Source organism: Salvia splendens, chromosome 17 (genome assembly GCF_004379255.2).
Source record: "Salvia splendens isolate huo1 chromosome 17, SspV2, whole genome shotgun sequence".
NCBI lineage: Eukaryota > Viridiplantae > Streptophyta > Magnoliopsida > Lamiales > Lamiaceae > Salvia > Salvia splendens.
The window spans coordinates 23,066,882-23,082,909 of record NC_056048.1 but is presented as its reverse complement, the minus strand read 5'-3'; the positions used below and the strand labels follow the sequence as shown (position 1 = coordinate 23,082,909).

The window sequence follows — 16,028 nt, the reverse complement described above, 5'->3', positions numbered from 1 at the left end:
CTTCGGTTCTAACCTTTCGGTTCTCGGTTAGAACTGAGAACCACCTAAATCCTAAATCCACTAGCCGGGACCGAACCTTAACCTTACTTTTTTGGTTCTCGGTTAACCGACAACCGAAAAAATAAGGTTCGATTCTCGGTTAACCAAGAACCGAGAACCGTTTCCCCACCCCTAGATAATTAGTCATAGCTAACTCCCTTATGACTAAAATAATCTCACAATTCAATCCTAAATTGTATTTTTGTATTATTTTATCTTGCAAACCGAACACCACCTAAGAGTATGATTACTCTTGAGCACTATTAGGGTGTTTTTTTATCACTAGTTGCACACCTTGAGTACCAAGGAGTTGAACACTTATACAATTACACTATTTATCCATTTCCAGAAATAAATAAGAACCACTGTAGTCAAATTTAGTTGAAGATGGTACACAGCCCGGTCTATGTCACTACATTCTTAATTGTACATAAAAAAACATATAGTAATGAAACAATAATTTGGATTTAATTGGATGAGAAGTAAGCGTCCCACATTTACTACCATTAACTACAGTTATAGCATTATCTATATCAATGTATGAACATCATTTACTTTGCATGCCAGAATGTTTTTTTTATTAATTATAACCTTATCATTGCAGATATAAATGGTAGCAATAAATATATGTATGAAACATGTTTGAATATCTAGTTTCCAAGATAATAATGAAGATAACACTAATACTCATACAGAACACTCCCAAGCTTAAAATTTATAAAATTTGATACTACCTACATGTTTTATATATTGAAAAAATAATTAGTACTGTTTCCTTACTGTTTTAATTACAAAACACATATTTGATCTGTCTAAGTTCAATAACAGGAAATCCATATTGTGAAGAGGATATAAAGATGGAAGGGCGAGGAGGCACAGAGACTGGAGCCACCCCTTCAAGCATCTGAGCAACTCTTCTCATTGATGGCCTCAAACTAGCTTCCTCTTGAATGCACCAAATCCCCACCATCACCACCCTCTCCACACTCTTCATCTCATTCCTTGCTTCCTCATCATTCTCCACCAATGCATCCACTCTCTTCTTGCTGTAGCACTCGTCCACCCAATCAATCAACGCCTCGTCCTCATCTCCCATCGCGAATCCCACGCTCGAAGTGCAGCAGATGATCTCAAGCAGCATCACCCTGAAGCTATACACATCCACTTTTGTGCTCACAGAAGCCTTCCTAAACCATTCCGGTGCAAAGTACCCCACCGTCCCTCTAATGTGAGTTCTTGCAGCACGGCTCTGCTCAGTTAGTAATAGCTTCGCCATGCCAAAGTCGGAGGTACTCGTCCAGGAGGATGTTCTGAGGCTTCACATCACAGTGTATGATCTGGGAGCTGCACTCTTCGTGCAAGTAGACCAGCCCTCGAGCAATGCCTAGGGCAATCTGCATTCGCTGGTTCCAATGAGGCTTTGTTAGGCTAAAGAGATGGTCAGCTAGAGAGCCGTTGCTCATGTACTCATACACCAAAAGGCGATGATCTCCCTCGTTGCAGTAGCCAAGCAAGGTCACTAAGTTCTTGTGGTGAGTCTGTCCAATCGCCTTCACTTCAGTTGCAAACTCCTTTTCTCCCTGCTTCTCCACCTTGTCGAGCCTCTTGATCGCAATGTATCTCTTCGACTCATATCCTTTGTAGACAGCTCCAAAGGATCCTCTTCCTAGATTCTCCTTGAAGCCACCACTTGCCTCCTCGAGCTCCTTATACGAGTACACTCTCATTCCATACACAGTTGAGTTAGATGGCTTCAGATTCAACAACTTATTGCGATACACCAAGAAGGAAACCACTCCTATAGCTCCTAGAAGAAGACAGTTGAGGAAAATTGAGCTTCCAAGAAAAGCTGATAGAAGGATAACTGCAGCGGACCGATCTTTTCTTGCAGGACACGAGGCTGTTGTGACATTGTTTCGTGGGACCTTAATCAAGGCTATCCTGTTCACATCTTTTGATTGTCTTCCAAAAATCTTGCCTTGATCCCATAATGTTGTTTCCAGTGAGGTTGTATGTGTTTTCGTCGCCTTCTGCTCGTATGTATATGTAACCGGCCTCATCAAAGACGAGATGCTAGCCCAATAAGCACCATTTACATCTTGAGTAGGCAAGAATAGAGTGTAGAGAATGAGGTGGCCTTGGTTAGTGATCTGCGGGGAAGTGGATGATCGTTCTTGGACCAAACTATGGTTTGTTCAGGTATTTTGTTGAACCATATTGATAATAAGAAGCGGTCTTCGTCGTTGGGGGCAGAGTGAGGGAGAAGACGAAAGCCATGGAGAGTCGTTGCTACCGGCAGATATGGTTGCTGAATTTGGCTTTAAGGGGCAGTCGGTTTGGCCGGCTGCAAGAATGGCTGACACACAAGGAAATATTAAAAGGGATATTGTGTGTGCAAAGGCCATATCTAACCATATCAGATGAATGAATTCTGATGGGGGGCAAGATGTACTATTTTTTATTTATAAGTCTGAGAGAATTCAAAAGAGTTACCGTGTGGATTGAAAAGTATTCAACAACTTTGAATTAGAGTTGGGGCAGGATAGCCTTGTTTTTCTTAAAGATGGTAATCGAGAGAGGCGTTGTATTGGAGGTAGAACATGGTGGCAAAGATAGAAGAATGGTTTTGATTGTATTTTTCTGTTATGTTTTGAATAGGTTACACATGTTCCCTTTTATAGGGGAATTACAACCATAGGAAATACCACCATTACACTAGGAACTATCACTAATTAAATGTATCTAGGAAAGTTCACTCATTTATTGTAATACCAATTACCAAGTTATGGAAACTTGGTACTAGCCGTTATTCTCTTCTTTTTGACACTCCCCCTCAAGTTGAGTAATGGTATCTCCAATGTTCAACTTGGCCAAAACTTCTCTAAAAATTCTGGGATTCACTGCTTTGGTTAGGATATCAGCCAATTGTTCCTCGGATCGCACAAACGGGAATTCTATGACTCCACCTTCCAATTTTTCTTTAATGAAGTGGCGATCGACTTCAACGTGTTTGGTTCGATCATGTTGTACTGGATTTTCTGATATGCTGATTGCCGTTTTATTGTCACAGAATAACTTACTCTTTCGGTTTGGGGGAAAACCGATCTCAGTAAGTAATCTCCTAAGCCATATGATCTCCATGAGTCCACTCTTGATGCCTCGGAACTCTGCTTCAGCACTTGATAAGGCTACAACCTTTTGCTTCTTACTTCTCCAAGTAACTAGGTTGCCTCCGATGAAGGTAAAGTATCCACCGGTTGACTTTCTATCGACTGGATTACTTGCCCAATCGGCATCTGTATAGCCATCTACTTCAAGGTCCTTTCCTTTTCTTAAGAACACTCCATAATTTATTGTGCCCTTGAGGTATCTTACTATTCGTAAGGCTGCGTTCATGTGTTCTTCTTGTGGTTGGTGCATGAATTGGCTGACAATTCCTACTGCATATGCAATGTCTGGCCTGGTGTGCGACAGATAGAGTAATTTCCCTACTAACCTTTGATATTTCTCTCGATCTGCAGGTTCAGCTCCCTCAACAATTTTTAGCCCATGATTCGGTATCATTGGTGTGTCAGCAGGCTTGCAATCTAAGAGGCCAGTTTCTGCCAACATGTCGAGGACATATTTTCTCTGTCTTAAGAATATTCCATGATTCGACCTGAGCACTTCAATTCCTAAGAAGTATTTTAGAGGGCCGAGATCTTTCATGTCAAATTCTTTAAACAGATTGATCTTGAGGTTGTTGATTTCTTCTGTGTCATCCCCTGTGATGATCATATCATCGACATAGATGATGAGACAAGTTATCTTATCTCCTCTCTTTTTTGTAAAAAGCGTATGATCAGAAAGACTCTGTTTGAACCCATGCTTGACCATTGCTTGGCAAAATCTTCCAAACCAGATTCTTGGGGACTGCTTCAAGCCGTAAAGAGTTTTCTTTAATCTGCACACTTGCTTGTAACCAAATTCAGTCTCAAATCCAGGTGGAACTGCCATATAGACCTCCTTTTCTTCACCTAATTCTCCATGGAGGAATGCATTTGTCACATCAAATTGATGTAGCGACCAATCCTTACATGCTGCAACTGACAATAATGCCCGGATCGTGTCAAGTTTAGCAACTGGGGAGAAAGTCTCGTCGTAATCAATTCCATACACTTGAGTATATCCTTTGGCCACCAATCGCGCCTTATATCTCTCGATTGATCCATCTGCACGTCTTTTGATGGTGAACACCCATCTACACCCGACTGGTTTCTTCCCTTCTGGTAGACTACATTTTTCCCACGTTCCATTTTTGATCAGGGCATCAATTTCCTTTTTCATGGCTTCTCTCCAATGTTTGTGCTTAACAGCTTCTTGGAAAGACTGAGGAATTTCTTCTTCTTCATATAGGGCAACCTCGAATGCTCTGGCCATCTCTGTGAGGTGTCTTTGAGCTATGTTTGCTATTGAATACGTTGTTTTCCTTCCTTTCCAATCTGGAGAGTATCTTTTGGGAGGGATCCCCCTTGTACTTCTGTGTGGCAGTTCATACCGCTTCTCACTGTCCCCTTCTTGGCCTTCACTGTAAGTGTTAGTGATTTCTAAAGGAACTATGTTGAGTTCAGCAAGATTGTTTACCTCAGGATTCGAAGACGGAGTTGATGGTTGGGTGATGTCTCCAAACTCTGCGGCCTGACTAGTGGATTTTGATAGCTCATTGGCATGGCTTGTTTCCTCGTTTAAGTTGAGTTCTGTGCCAATGATAGATCTGTTTTCCTTCCCCTCATCTCCCCCTTGCTCGGTTTCCCCTAGTATAGGTTCCGGCTGATGGATTGCATCCGTTGGGATGTATAGCCAATTTAGTGGGTCGCTAATTGGTCTATGTGGTTGGCTCTCCCCCTGACCGCTAGATTGGCTATAGTAGTATTCTCCCTCAACAAAATCACAGTTCATGGTAGTATACATGTGCTTATTTATAGGGTCATAGCACCGATAACCTTTCTGATTGACCCCATACCCGAGAAAAACACATTTAACGGCACAAGGAGAGAATTTGGTACGGTCATGTTTCGGGATGTGGACAAAGACTGTACAACCAAAGACTTTCGGGTCAAGGGTGAGATAGGTTGGTTTCTGTATGGCTTCATGGTTGATAAAAGTATCGATGGGAGTTTTGAAGTTGAGGATACCTGTTGGAAGACGGTTCATAAGGTACACAGCGGTGGCTATAGCTTCTGGCCAAAAAGATGTGGGGATTTTTGACTCGATGAGGAGAGCCCTGGTGATTTCTAGGATATACCTATTTTTCCGTTCTGCTACCCCATTCTGTTCAGGTGTGTATGCACAAGAAGTTTGATGGATAAGCCCTTTTTCAAGAAAGAAGGATTTAATGTTGGCATTTAAATATTCCCCCCCATTGTCGGACCGTAAGACTTGGATATTTTGTTTATACTGAGTTTGGACCATGCTGTAGAATTGGGTGAATTTTTCAAAAACCTCAGTCTTATTTTTTAAGAAGTAGACCCAGGTCATACGAGAAAAGTCATCTATAAACAGGAGAAAATAACGGAGACCCTGGCCCCCATTGATTGGGGCAGGACCCCAAACGTCAGAGTGAATCAGAGAAAACGGGGTAGACACTCGAGTATTATTCAGTTTAAAAGAATGACGATGGCTCTTGGCCAAATGACAAGTTTCACAATCAAGAGAGTGCACACTAGAAAACATCTTAGGAAACATTAATTTCAGATATCCTATGGAAGGATGTCCTAACCGATGATGTAAAAGCCAAGCCTTTGTTGTAGTTGCTTCACGGGTTAGTAATGCCGCACTTTGTTGAGCTATCTCATCCACGTAGTACAATCCACTTCGTTCAGTGCCACGCCCAACTATCATCCCCGTCTTGGTATCCTGTAACACGCAAAAACGAGGTTGCATCAGTAATTTACAGTTTAACTCCTTGGTCACCTGACTAACAGATAATAATTTGTGTGAAAAAGTTGGGACAAAGAGGCAGTTAGAGAGCCGGAGAGTTGGAGAAATATTGATAGTGCCTGCCCCCTCGACTCGAGCTAAATCCCCCCCGGCAGTTTGGACATAGGTTTTAGTCGGTTTAGATATTGTGGAGAAGTCATTTGGATCGAAGGAGATCGTGTCAGTAGCCCCACAGTCAAAAATCCATTTGTGCTCCTTTTGTTCGACTGTGGTGGATGAGGTAAAGGCTAAGGCTTTAAAAGGGTTATGACACGGGATATTAGGTTGAAAGACTAGCCCGTCTGATTTGTCGGGGAATTTTTTGGAAATTTTTGGGGCATTTTTAGGATTTTCGGAAGTGTTGAGGTAAGTTTGGGGTTTTGTGGTGGTATTGGGGTTAAATTTGAAAGGTGAGGAAGTAGTGGGAGTTGGGGGGGAATTTAGGAAACTTCAGGGGGGGCGATTCGAATTTCCGAAATTTGTTAAAATAACCCCCAAATCCCTCAGCCCTAATTTCATACGGCGCCTCAATCATCTTCTCCTCTCCAACTCTCAATTCGGCCTCTGTCGTTCCGTCGGTGCTGGTGACCGTTGACGCCACCGTTGACGCCGGGTTACCTTCCGACCAGACCCGGGCGATTGAGACCGATGCGACGGCTTTTTCATCCCCGCCGTTCCCCGTCGCGACGAAGCTGTGGCGACCCGGACCTGGAAGCTGTCCGCCGCCGTTCCCCACCGTGTTGGCTTGACCGACGTTGCCCGCCGAGCTCTCGGTGTTGGTGGCTCGGTCCCCAACGGTCACCGCCGCTGTTGCTCTGCCTCCTCCACCCCGATTCCGGTTCTGCCTTTTCTTCATGTCTTCCCACCAATCGGGAAATCCGTGGAGGTGGAAGCATGTATCCACCGTGTGCTTCTTCCCACCACAGTGGCTGCAAGTCATTTTGCTCTTGTCGGTTGGAGTCGCAGATCCGGCAGAGAACTTGGGTGGCGGTGGTGGTCGGCTCCGGTTCATCGCTGCTAATCCGGCACCTATTCCAGCTCCTTGTGAATCTCCAGAGAGTTTGTAAACCCGCTCATTAGCCGAATCGCGTCTTACCAATCCGTAAGCGCTTTGTACAGTGGGTAGTGGATCTTTGTTTAAGATTTCCCTCTTTAATGCATCATATCTTTCATCCAACGCCCATAGAAACTGATATAATCTATGCCTTTGAGTGTTGCTGTTGTATTTCTGAATAGATGATGGAGTATCCATCGGATTTGGATCCATTTCGTCGATGGAAATCCAGAGCTTCTGGAACTTATTCCATAAGTTTTCAAGGCTCATATTCCTCTGCTTCATGTTGTACGCTTGCCTGTGCAGATCCGAAACTTGGAACGGATCAGTTCCACTCCCGTATGTAATGGCCAGACCCTCCCATAGGTCTCGGGCCGTTGCGTATTGTGATACTTCGTTGACAAAATTGGCTTCGATGTTGTTTATAATCCAGTTGAAGCAGCAATGATCTCTCTGCTTCCACTTCGGATAACCGGGATCACTAGTTGGGGGAGGGTCGGTAACTCCGTTGATGTGAGACGACAGACCCTTCCCTCCGATTGCGTGTTCCATCAGAGTTGTCCAGAGGGAATAATTGTCGCCATTCAATTTGGTTTGAAGGTGTATCTCCCCCAATGATTCTGGTTGATTTGAGGGTGGAGGGGGCTGTTCTTGAGCTTTTGGTGGTATATTGATTTGCCTAAGGAATTCGGCTAATTGGGCAGCGAATTCCCCTGAGAAATTCATTAATGGTTGGTTGGTGTTTGTAGCTTCTGAGTCAGATCCTGACATGGCTTTATTTCTGATTTTGCAGGTTTAAAATAAAAGGGCCGGGAAAGGTATAAGGCCGGGAAGGGTATAACCGGGACGGTGATGAGAATTTTCTGAGTCCCACACCGTTGCAACCTGCTCTGATACCATCTTAAAGATGGTAATCGAGAGAGGCGTTGTATTGGAGGTAGAACATGGTGGCAAAGATAGAAGAATGGTTTTGATTGTATTTTTCTGTTATGTTTTGAATAGGTTACACATGTTCCCTTTTATAGGGGAATTACAACCATAGGAAATACCACCATTACACTAGGAACTATCACTAATTAAATGTATCTAGGAAAGTTCACTCATTTATTCTAATACCAATTACCAAGTTATGGAAACTTGGTACTAGCCGTTATTCTCTTCTTTTTGACAGTTTTCACATTTGTATAACCTATATAACATATTAAATCAATGTTAATAAATATTTGTTCCAATTGTTTTGAGTGATCTATTTTACCTAATTGATTGGCTTACTCCTAAATTCAATCTAGAGATTTTTTATTTAAATTCATTGTTTTACTACTCTTCATTAAGAATTTCGGATTGCATTTATCTAAAATAAGTAAGTTGACAAAATGCATCAGCATAAATTAAAACTAATTTTATATTTGTATGTTCTACTAATCAATTGAAACATTTATGTTGTAGTACTACATGTTAATGCTAAAGAGGAAAATGCTTCAATGCGCATTTAAAATATTTCACGCAAAAAAAAATTCCTTTTATTTAAATCCAAATGTTTTGGATCTAAAATTATGTGCTCTCACTTGGAGTCTTCCAACATATATCTACACAACAATTTCTCTGGACTTATTTTCGTTTTTTCTATTGGGCTGAACATATTCTGCCCAAAACCCACTACAGTCAGTTAAGCCCAAATTTTTTATCCCTCGTTTTTATCCGCGTTTGTTTATAAAGGTGGTGTTTGGTTTCCTAGATAAAATAATACCAAGATATAATCTAGGATTGAGTTATGAGATTATTTTAGTCATATGGGGTTAGCTATGACTAATTATCCCATAATTATCCATCTAGGATTGAGTTGTAGGTTTGAATCTCATGAGCCAAACGCACTACATATTTAATCTCGGGATACAATCTTGCAAACCGAACATCCCAAAAGGTTATAAGCGGATGTATCCTAACTTTTAATGATTTTATAAATTTTATTTTGAATTTTATCAATTTTTATCTATAATCTACAATTATATCCCAAAAATTTCAATATTAATTATCAAAATGTATTTTTTTTAATTATCAAAATGTATTTTTTTTAATTATCAAAATGTCTCTCCAACAATGAATTGTGACATGACGCGTCGAACAATGATCTATTATGTTGTTCTTAAAAATAAGTTGTATGCATAAATATTACTAAAATATTTATAATTTATAAAAAAAATATTTGAAAACACTGATTACATTGTTATAAGATCGTGACAGAGTTTGTAAATTAAAAAAATTGGAATATAATTATACAATTACTAAAAGTTAGAGATAAAAATATAATATGAAATTACTGAAATTAATAAAATTATTAAAGGTCAAATTTATAATTCCATATAGTTGGTAGGGACCACATGGGATGTTCTACCATATTTATTTCGTGTTCCTGTTCCACAATCAACTAATTTTAGTTTTCAAATAAATTTTTTATTTTAAATATCAATACCTTGTGTTTTAAATTGTTTTTATTCTTTAGGCTTCGTTGATCTAGCTAAAGTTTATCATAATTTTTCTAGCTAATCTTCAATTGATTATTAATCATTAGTAGAGTGCGTTATTTTTTCAAACTGAATATTAATTATCTTGAGTTTTTCTTAATCAAAATGCTAAATCTTAAAAACAGTAAGCAAGCAATTCAAAACAACTTACTCTAAATCATCAGAAGCCTAATGTCAATGCAAAACTAACAACCAACCAAACAAAGGCTCACGGTCCTTCAAAGAAGCACACAAAACACACAACAAACTCAAACAACAAACAACAAACAAGATCGCACAACAAAGCACAAAGCAACAAACTGAAGGCAAGAAGGTCACCTCTTCAATGATCTTTGATTGCATTCTTGTCCTATGCTTGTAGTCCGACCATATTCTAATCTTGACCAGCTCCTTATACATTTGCTCTAGTAGAAAGGGAAATTTTAGACACCATCCTTTGATCCACAAATGTATCCTCTAAAGCAATAGCCTTTTCTTCATCTCCAAATTCTTCTCAAATATAACTTTGTTCCTAAGCCACCAAATAGTAATTAGAGTTCATTATACATAGTTTTATTTTTACCAGAAATTTCATTAAAATGTTAAATAAGTTAGAGCACATTGGGATACAACAGACTAGCCTTCTCTAATTATAAAATAGAAACAATAAAGGATATATCTAAACAAAAAGAAACATACACAATGAATTCATTAGTGTCCTAACACATGAAACAAAAATGCAGTTGCAAACAATTTAATTGTATAAAAGGAAAATGAGAGAGTCAAACCCCACAAGAGAATTATTTTTCTTTCCTATCAAAGACAGCCACAAATGAAATTATACATACATTGGTAGGTCCAAAAAGTGAAGAAATTGATTGGTTAATAACCCCACAAAAGTATTGCTTGACAAACAATATATAGTCCATGAGTTGTGAGAAGCACTCCTTTTTACACTATGTATCCTCAAAAGGTATAAGAAAAATAGGGCCCAAAATACAAGTCATTGGGATTAATGGGAGTTCAACAAATTGGATGTGATTAAATGCACATGGCAAGGAGACAATCTCCACATGCTAAATAACATGGGTTTTTCTTTTATTTGTTTCCTAAAATCATAACATTTTTTGTTTTGGTTTCTCATATTCTACTCATCCCATCCATCTAAAGTGCATTCAACATATCCTTACTCATTTCCAGTTATCACAAAACTTTGAGTCCACACAATAATATAACCTTTCTTCATTTCTTGTAATGCATTCAATTTGAGTTGGAATATTATATAGAAATGTGATTTGTGAGAGATTTTGAGGCATACATGTTGAAGAAATTGTGTAGATTTGATTTTGAAGAACTAGTACTCTACATTGCTAATGTTAGCCAAATTCTATTTATTTTGTCATTAATTAGTTTGTTGCTCATCATATGCATATAAAGAATAGCATAAATCTCAAACTAAATTAAATAACAGTCAATCTTATTTATTGTTGAAAATACGGATACTCTAGACAAATTATCGAAATGATATATGAAGCTAGGAATTAGTCAGAGTGTATTAGGCTTTCTCTTAATTTTGAGAGAAAGGAGATCCACATAAGAAGATCATAGTATACTTTAGCAATATCTTGTAATGGAAAAAAAATGTCATTTCTTGGGTATGAATTTATAACTTGTTCTACATCCAACACACAATAAATGCAACTAAATTTGGATATATTCCCTTTTTTGTCAGACTTCGGAGGAGAAAAAAGTATAGATAGAACATCTCCTCACCACATCAAGAAAGAAGGGAACAATGCAACCTAATTTTATATATATGAGACCTGATTCAATTAAGTAAACTATAGGATATGTAGCAAAATTTAACTACCTATAACATTTGGTTGGTTTTATTTATTTAAAATATTAAATACTTACTGTATTTGATTAAAGTATGCGAAGTTGATAAACTAAACTATAAATCTTGAAATTTATAATTGTGAATTTCATAAGAGCATCTCCAATGGTTCTGGTCTTCTGGACATGCAATAGCCCTTCCATAGCCTTCCCACTGCCACATCATCTGCACTAAAATCCTCCTGCCACATCATCTGGACATGCAACTGGACATGCAATAGCCCTCTCATAGCCTATCCACATCACTAATAACAATTATATAATTTAATTTACAATCGTAGCAGCATACAGAATTTAATTTACGAGACAAATACAGGAAAATTGAATAATAATATTAAAATTTATAAAAAGTACAATAAATTATAAAAAAAAATACATTAATTTAAAAAAAATACAAAAATTTAAAAGTACAAAAAAAACATAAAAAATCACTCATCGCCGCCGTCCTCGCCTCCGTCGTCGCCCAGCCCTTCGTCGTCGTCGCCGCCGCCTCCGTCGCCCCCAACGCCGCCGCTACTCCCGCCGGTATCCCTCTGAAACCCCTCCAATTCTTCACGCATGCTCCGGAGCAATACGCGAAGATAAGTCTTCTCCTCGGGGTCCACCGCCGTCCGGAAGTCGGCTAAGGTCTTCACCATTTGAGCGCGCGTTTGTTGACGCGCGAAGAATTTGAGCTCATCGATGGGGTCGATGTGTGCGAAGAACCGGTGGAAAATTCAAAGCCGGCCGATAGACGTTTTCCCCCCCGGGCGTCCCCTGCGGCGGTGGCATCATCTGCTGCGCCGGTGGCTGCATCCCGGGTGCCCACCCCGGCATCATCTGCATAGGGGGTTGCATCGGCGGTACCCCCTGCCAAGCCGGCAAACTTCCCCCGGCGACCATCGGTGGCATCATCTGCTGCCACGGGTACATGTTGTAGTACCCGGTCACCGGAGGCCAACCACCTTCCACGGGAGCCGGGGGAGTCTGAGACCCTCCCCCGGGAGTCGGGGGAGTCTGAGACCCGGTCGTCACTAGAGTACCTTCGTAGTTGTTCTCCATTTCTCGTTGTTGATCTTGTACAGATTTTAAGATAGAGAGAGTACTCGTTAATACAAGTGGTGCGAATGAAAATGACGTCCAAAGCGCGTATATATAGTGTTTCAAAAAAAAATATTTAAAAATAAAATTATGGCGCCGATTCGGGGCCTATAATGGCGCAGTGAGAGTCGGCGTCAGAATCGGCGTAGGCGCGCCGATTTTGAAGCCGGTTTCACTGACGCCGGCTGCAATGGTTCGGCGTCAGCACCGGCGTCCGCGAAAAATCGGCGTGCCTACGCTGACGCCGCCATTGGAGATGCTCTAAGAGTCGCTCAGTTCAAGAAGTCATTGGGGATAAAGAGCAAGCTAAGAATAGTCAGAATTCACATGCAAGATTTATTGCCATAGTTTTATTTCACCTATATCAGAGGCCTAATTAAATTCAATGAACCTCTACGTCCCATCAAATTATTTTTGGTATGTTTTGTGTATTTTATTTCTTTGCATTTTTTTTTATTTCCACTTATCCTAAAATTGCGAATGATATCATATAGGGCAGCATTATTGCATGTGTTTAAACAATTTTTATGTGCAAAATGGACCGACCGGTTTGCCCAAAGTAAAAAAAAAAGAGTAAAGGTCAAACTTGGTCCTGAACATATGCACATTTTATCATTTTGATCCTAAACTTTATCTTTTGAATTTTTTGGTCCTGGACATTTCAAATCGGATCACAATTGGTCCTCCGTCAACAATTCCGTTAATATTTAACGGTCAACGATTTTAATCACAATTTTGACCAACTTAAACAATTTTTAATTATTTAATCATCAAAATTATTTTTTAAAATAAAATCATAAATTATTTATTAGAAATAATTAAATAATTTTTAAATAATTAAATTATTTATTCCAACTTAAACAATTTTTAAATAATTAAATTATTTATGATTTTATTTAAAATAATAATTTTGATGATTAAATACTTAAAATTTGTTTAAGTTGGTCAAAATTGTGTTTATCATCAAAAAATCATAAATTATTTATTACAACTTAAACAATTTTTAAATAATTAAATTATTTATGATTTTATTTAAAAATAATATTTTTGATGATTAAATACTTAAAATTTGTTTAAGTTGGTCAAAATTGTGTTTATCATCAAAAAATCATAAATTATTTATTACAACCTAAACAATTTTCAAATAATTAAATTATTTATGATTTTATTTAAAAATAATAATTTTGATGATTAAATACTTAGAATTTGTTTAAGTTGGTCAAAATTGTGTTTATCATAAAAAAATTATAAATTATTTATTACAACTTAAACAATTTTTAAATAATCAAATTATTTATGATTTTATTTAAAAAAATATTTTTGATGATTAAATAATTAAAAATTGTTTAAGTTGGTCAAAATTGTGATTAAAATCGTTGACCGTTAAATATTAATGGAATTGTTAACGGAAGACCAATTGTGATCCGATTTGAAATGTCCAGGACCAAAAAATTCAAAAGATAATGTTTATAACCAAAATGATAAAATGGGCATATGTTCAGGACCAATTTTGACCTTTACTCTAAAAAAAAATAAGTAGTTCTATTATTATTATATAGTACTTCATCTCTCTATTTATTCTCTTGCACATACCTTAAGATGATATTGTTTCGAATATTGAATTTTGATCAGAATTGTCAGGTTTCACATGGATTTATAAAATATATATACAGACTCTCAATCACAATATGTTTCTTTTATAAATAAAATTATTAGTACTTTAATTAACTTCGACGAATTATTTTATTTTAATAGTTCAACATATAACTAAATGTCTATATATATCTTATAATGGTTAACATTTTATGGAGTGCATTCATATAAATAAATATCATTACATTCATAAAAAGAGATACTATTAAAAATAAGTACTCCATATTACATTAAAATTTTACAAGTTTATATTTAAGTGTGCTCTCAAATAAAAAAAATACTCTGCGCACCAGTACTAGTTTTAGCTTTAATAGTAATCAGTTAATAACTTAGAGGAGATGAAACATATAAATATATTTCTAACTTCTAAGTTATCAATCGTATCACTGATTTTATATTGAGCTAGTGAACAAAGAATTTCTAACTTTTTTAATAGCATATAAAATGCACAATCATGCATTACTATAACATACTCCACAAAATAAGTAATACGCTATTAATTCTTCTTGAACTTTGAGATTTATTTGTTGAATATTATATGAGAAATACATTAGAGCAAAAATGACTAGTAGTGTTAAAACTCTTAAATCTTATCCACATCGACTTGGTGATGATCCTAGCTTCTCTATATAAATGTGGATAACCTCCTCCTTGGAAGGCCTTTTAAGGGGTAAGTGACTCATTTCTAATATGATATCAGAGCGGACCCAAGTTGATGTGGATAACCCTCCCCCTTGTAAAGCCTTTTAAGGGTAAGTGGCCCATTTATAATATGATATCAGAGCGGGCCCAAGTCGATGATGAATTATCTCTTCTCTTGCGGGTAAGTGGCCAATTTCTAATATGATATCAGAGCGGGCTCAAGTCGATGATGGATTATATCTCTTTATCTCTTCTCTTGCCTACCCACGTGATGGAAGTCCGATGTGTCATTCAGGCCCACACGTGAGGGGGAGTGTTAAAACTCTTAAAGCTTGTCTCACATGGACTTGATGATGATCCTAGCTCCTCTATATAAGTGTTTTAAGGGGTGATTGACCCATTTATAATAAGTAGTACTAGTGAATATGTAAATAATTAATACTGTATTAGTATTTGTCACCTCTAGAAATAACTAACTAATAAACCTCTTAATTAAACTTAGGATTGAATATTTGATTAGTACTCCGCGATGCTTTGGATCCCATATACTATCACATTTCTTAAGAACTGGACATAACAGCCCCTTGGTGCTTTGATTCCGATTATAACTGATTTTAAAATAAAATGAAATCAATTTCCACCTAACTTAATTAGTTTAAAACAAATCTATTCATAGTCAAATATGGTAGTTCAACTCCTATATCAGCCTGATATTAACCTCAGCTGCTTCGTGTGTGTCTCTTTTATAGCTTCGGATCGTTTTTTATTAATAATTAAGTTGGGTACATATACAATACATGATTAAAAATATATATCTAATTTGTGGGTAATGAAATTAACAGTACAAAAGCAATTTAAAATATAAATAACAATTAAAAACAACGAGTTTCAGTATAGACAATGAATTTCCCCATCCAAAACTATTTCATAAAAAAAATAGGGATAAACATAAGAAAAAAAAGAGTACAACGCATATTCTGATGTGTTACTTGTCAATCTCAGCTACCAATTGCACAATAGCTCTAACTCGTAGAACCCTCAAATAACAATTACAAAACACACGTCAAAGTAACAGCCGGTCAACGGAAAGAAAGGGTGGCGAGGAAAAAAACACATAAATAAACAAAGGCGAAAACCAAAAATCAAGCCACAAAAGATACATGAAAATCATTTAATTAACCACAAAAGAAAAAATAGAAAATCAC

General features: G+C 37.6%; 1 long non-coding RNA gene and 1 pseudogene across 1 annotated transcript; one reads left to right on the top strand and one right to left on the bottom strand.

Annotated features, from left to right (window-relative positions):
- Positions 1–823: 823 nt before the first annotated feature.
- LOC121774490 lies at positions 824–2,099 on the bottom strand (annotated as a pseudogene).
- Positions 2,100–3,126: 1,027 nt separating this feature from the next.
- On the top strand, positions 3,127–3,797 carry LOC121773704. Its single transcript, XR_006044832.1, has 2 exons — positions 3,127–3,357; positions 3,561–3,797. It is a non-coding gene; the product is annotated as an uncharacterized LOC121773704 (long non-coding RNA).
- The last annotated feature ends 12,231 nt before the right edge of the window (positions 3,798–16,028 follow it).